This window comes from Budorcas taxicolor, chromosome 1, assembly GCF_023091745.1.
Source record: "Budorcas taxicolor isolate Tak-1 chromosome 1, Takin1.1, whole genome shotgun sequence".
Lineage (NCBI taxonomy): Eukaryota > Metazoa > Chordata > Mammalia > Artiodactyla > Bovidae > Budorcas > Budorcas taxicolor.
This window is the reverse complement of record NC_068910.1, coordinates 206,268,655-206,274,285: the sequence shown is the minus strand read 5'-3', so window position 1 is coordinate 206,274,285 and position 5,631 is coordinate 206,268,655. Positions and strand designations below refer to the sequence as shown.

Below are 5,631 nucleotides of genomic sequence, written 5' to 3'. Positions count from 1 at the left end.
ACCAGCCAGGGTGGCTCCTCTGAGACCCATCTCGTCAACATGTATGGTCATCCTCTCCCAGGGTCCTTACCTGGTGATCCCCTATGTGCCACTGTGTGCTGACCTCCTCTTCTTAGAAGGACACCAATCAGATTGGACCTAATTTCAGCTTAATCATCTCTTCAAAGACTTTATTTCCAATAAGGTCATATTCTGAGATATTAGGGGTGAAGATTTTCAATATATAAATTATCTGGGGACACAATTCAGCCCATAACACCTCTCGAAGCAGGACTCTTGTCACCATTCTCTATTTAAGACCCTGCTAATAATTTAATGGAACTACACTTCAATATTTCTCGGAATGTTTCTCCCACTCCTCTGTATTTCGCCAGAGCAGAGGGACATTAATATCTAGTTCAGATGACTGGTTCCTGGAAGCCATAATAAACAGAGCTTCAGTGGCTCAAAGGGCCAAGTTTTTGGTGTTTCTGGGGGAAAAAACTAAACTAATTTTAGGGACACTGTCATTTTTCTAGTTAAGTGCAGGAACTCTCATTTTGGACCATTTAGCCTAAAATAAGTTCACCACTAATCTTGAGTTTCTTGAGCCCTCTTAAGCCTCTCAGATCAGTCCCAGCCACAGGTCTGCTTCAGTGTGACTGCATCCTGACGGCTTTTTTTAAGCAAGCCCCTCCTCGGCGGACTCTAGGTTTACGGGAATCGGGACATGGCTCAACTGTGCAGGCCCAGGAGGCCTGAAGTCAAAGGTGAGCCGCAGAGTCATGCTACTGTGCTATGCATCACAAATGCTGGGGAGGGAGTGGGCGGCCGCCATACTGCAGAGTTAAGGGAGAATGTCCCATACTCCACAACTCTGGGGCTGAGGACACCAACACCAGGATCTGCAAAGACATTCAGAGCTGGGGAAGGAAAAGCCAAGGGCAGGACCAGGCCAGTCCAGTCCCGGACACCAGGCGCCATGGCCTCTTCCGGCAAGTTCACCCTCCCATGGGAGGCCTGGCTTTACCCTGACACCGAGGCTTCATCACAGGATAAGCCAAGACTCCTCTTGCAGGCTGGAGAGGCTCTCTGAAGCCTTCTTGCCCTTGGAGAAAGAGCTCTGGAGTCAAGGTCTGAATTCTGGTCTTGATGCTGCCCCTAGGCTGGACTGCTTAGCTCCCCATCCAAAAAGGTGAGCCAGTGGAACTAGAGACCTCCAGGCTCCCGTCCATCTCCAAAGTCTTTCAACTTTTTCTCGGGAACCAAGAGGAACTGATTTGTGAACCAGCCTTGTGGGGTGCAACTATGCCCTGCTAATCTAGGAGTCCAAACATGCCGTGTTCTCTGGGGCCCTGTCCCCCACCTTGCCCACAGGGAAAGTGGAGACATGCACTCTGCCAAGGCTCAGCTGGACTCAGGTCACCTTCTATCTCCCAGGGCCACCTGCAAACCACTCTTTATCGAGTACGAGCTATGAGGCCAGCTCTCTGCCTCCGAGGATGCAGAACCCATGGATTCTGAGGGGCAACTGTGAGACTCGAGTTGGATTTGGGCATCCGAGGAAGGTCCTGAGATGAATCCCGGAGGTTACCCAGGGACGCCTGTATTAGAGTGTGTGTGCGCCTGCTCAGCCATGTCTGCCTCTTTGTGACTCCATGGACTGTGGCCTGCCAGTCTCCTCTGTCTATGGAATTTTTTTCCAGGCAAGAATACTGCAGTGAGTTGCCATTCCTTTCTCCAGGGTATCTTCCCAACCCGGGGATTGAACCCAAATCTCCTGTGTCTCCTGCATAGGCAGGTGGATATTTTTTAACCACTGAGTCATCTGGGAAGCCCCCTGTATTAGAAACAAACACATTTCTTTCCTCTTCTTAAAACAGATAAACATTCATAGATGATTAAAAAAAAAAAAAAAAAAACCTTCCTTTCTCTCACTTTGAAAGAGACTAAATCATACGCATGTCCTGCACTTTCTGGTGATTAAAGAACAGCTTGACCCGATAAATGGAAATTTTAAGGCACTTACAGGGCCTGGAAAGAAGTGCAGAAGCCAATTTGAGCATAGAATAAAAATACCATCTGGGTTTTGGTGACAATGAGTAACACTGTTGGCTCTTCTGCGCTCAGACAATTATAATATGAAAAAGAATTTTTTTAAGCCTGCACAGTTAAAATGGTAAAAAGATGGTTCATGGTGAAAAAAAGACAAAAATAATTCCTGTATTGATGTGCTGCACACCCTGGTACCAAGCGCATTCATCGTGTCTGGAAAAAGAGGCGGAGGATGGAGAATGTCATCAGGGGCAGCTTCAACCTCAGTGAGTGTGAGATGGTGTCACCGCGTGTCCAGAGTTTAAGGTTGCCCCATACACCCAGGAACAGAGAAGGCGAGGGTGGGTGTGGAAACGAGGAAGTTGATAAGCTAGGACTACGAGCCCTCTCTCAAAATATTTAGACTCAACTGAAGCCTGCGCGCATCAGTGGAGGACGCCCTCATCTCCTTGTCTTGCCGGAAGACTTTGTTCTGGACTTGAATCAGGACTAGACATCACTGCCCCCCATTTTGCATCTCAGTCCGGACAGCCTGAGTGCTCAGGCTGCCCACCTTCCCCTGGTTCTAGGACCACTATGCCCCTCAGTTCATACCTAGACCAGCCCAGGAAGCACAAAGATTTCTCTCTTTAAGGCTAAAAGGCACAGCCATGTCTGTGGGCAGGGAGGGGATGCCCGCCCTGAAGTTGGGGAGCAGAGATGAGCGGGAAGGAGGGAGACACAGGGCTCTGAGTTCCCCATGGCCCGGGGCCGGAGGAAGAGGCAAACGCTCCTGGCAGTGAGGAGACAGCCATCACAGCTCACATGGACGGAGCCTTCACATGTGTCAGGCTCAGTCCAAAGTGTTTTTCACGTGTACTTTCACCTAAAAATAATCACCCAGCAGTTAGACTCTTTCCTATATGGAAACCCACAGAACCCGTGACCTTCACATACGGTCTGGACACCATCCTGCCTTCTCTGTTCCCCAACCCCGTGACACACACATACACTCACACACACACACACACTCACACACAACATTCACACATGACAGACATACACACAGACTCATACACACACTCATACACACTCACACACACAATACATACAGTCACACACACACATACTCATACATGCACACACACATGACATGCACTCTCACACACATTCACACATGACACACACAGAGACTCATACACACACACTCATATACACACTCAATACACACACATTACACACAATACACGCAGTCACACACACACATACTCATACACACACACAACACACACATGACACACACATACACACACAGAGAGACTCATACACACACACTCATATACACACACAGTCACACGCACACATACTCATACGCGCACACACATGACACACACTCTCACACACATGATACACACATACACACATACACATACATTCATACACACACAACACAGTCATACACACACATACTCATACACGCACACACACATGACACGCACTCACACACATTCACACATGACACACACACAACACATACATACACACACAGAGAGACTCATACACACACACTCATATACACACAATACACACACAATACACACAATACACACAGTCACACACACATACTCATACACGCACACACACAACACACATGACACACACATACACATACATTCATACACACACACAACACAGTCACACACACACATACTCATACATGCACACACACACGACACACACAACACACACTCAAACAGACACACACACTTGCTGTCTTAATACAAGTGTGTCCTAATGCCTTGCCTTGCATTCTTGAACCAACTTTAATCAGCCTGTCACCTCCACTACTGCCCCCAAGTAAATCTCAAGGTCACAGTGATGACCTCATTGCTCAATGCAACTTTTTGTTAAAAAAATGTTTATAACAGTTTTAAAGGTTCCTTTCCAGTGTGGCCCCTAATGTAAACTATGGACCTTGGATGATAATGGTGTGTCAATGCAGGCTCATTGGTGGTGACAAATATACCATCTGGGGGCGGGGGTGCCAATAGTGGAGGTGCCTAAGTAGAGAAAGGGGGTTTATGGGAAATCTCTCAATATTGCTGTGAACTTAAACCCATTCCAGAAAAATCATGTCTTCTTTTATTTTTAATTTTTATTTTAGTTGTCCATGCTACGTGGCTTGTAGGACCTTAGTTCCCCAACCAGCCAGGAATTGAACCTGGGCCCTCAGCAATGAAAGTGCAGAGTCCTAACCACTAGACCACCAGGGAATCCCCTAGATGTCTTTAAAATGTTTAAAAAGTAGCAGCTGCTGAGACTGTATGACACCAAGTAACAAAGTGCAGAGCCCACCTTCAGGCAACCCCAGACAGACGGTGATCCAGACTGTGTTCTCTGGAGGTCCTGCAGCCTCAGATCAGCTTCTCAGAGGCCCAGGTTGTTGTTGTTCAGTTGGTCTGTCATGTCCGACTCTTTCTGACCCCACAGACACACAAGGCTTCCCTGTCCTTCACCATCTCCTGAGCTTGCTCAAACTCAAGTCCATTGAGTCGGTGATGCCATCCACCCATCTCATCCTCTGTCATCCCCTTCTCCTCCTGCCCTCAATCTTTCCCAACCCAGGAATCCCCTACAAGCTCCATCTCAGGCCTCCTCTAGCACAGGGCCCATGGGACGAAGCTGTGGTTGGGGAGATGCTGTGTGGATGGGAACCTGGAAATGCCTGTGTGAGGGGGAGCTATATGAGAACAAAGGTCAGATGCTGCCATGTCACCACTTTCACATCCAGGAAAGGCACTGCTGGCTCCAGGCCCCAGATGCAGGCGTCTGGAGAAAGCTGGTCCAGAGGCCGCAACTGAGATCTGGAGGCAGGACTGAGACTGGCTTCTGCCCAGACCCACGCCCCGGATTCAGTTTGTTCAAGCCCAGCTGCAGGGAGAAGGGGCCGACTAGCCCCAGCACAGCATCTCCTGACCTGACCCTGCCTCCCAAAGAAAGATCCAGAAAGTGGCAGGAACAGTGTCTGGGCCAGAATGAGGGGGCAGATCCACAACCTGAGCTCCTCCCAGAACAGGCCCAAGGCTCCCAGGCTGACCTTCAGGGCCCTCTGCCCTGCCCTCCCACAAGACGTGCCAGGGACCCATGGGATGCAGTTCTTCCCGCGTGTGGTGGGCCTGGGGCAGGTGGAAGTGTGCAGAGGGGTGGGGGAGAAGTAGGGGGCAAACCCAGGAGTGGGGAGGCAGGAGGCCGAGCCCTGCCCAGCACAATCACAACCATCTCGCTTTTCCCTTTTCTGAGGTTCAGGGTCCAACGCGGGCTCCCAACAGATGCAGTTTTCCCACTAATGTTTTATTTCAAGGTGTACAAACATCATAGCATTGGTTTTGATGCTTCACTTCAAAAATATTCACCAAAACGAGTGATCTCACCATCCACGTATCCTCATATAGAAATATCCAAAGAGAACAAGTCTTCATAAAGCAGTGCTTGCCAAAAATATCGTTTCCTAATACCCTTGCTTATGGAAAAATTAAGTGTCTATACTAAAGTTTCAGCAAGGAGTTGGAAGAAGGATCCTTGCATGATGGAGGCTAGAACAGTCCCAGAAAGCCTCCC

General features: G+C 48.8%; 1 non-coding gene across 1 annotated transcript; it reads right to left on the bottom strand.

Annotated features, from left to right (window-relative positions):
- Window positions 1-4,209: 4,209 nt before the first annotated feature.
- Window positions 4,210-4,286, bottom strand: TRNAE-UUC (transfer RNA glutamic acid (anticodon UUC)). The gene has a single exon. It is a non-coding gene; the product is annotated as a tRNA-Glu (tRNA).
- Between the last annotated feature and the right edge of the window lie 1,345 nt (window positions 4,287-5,631).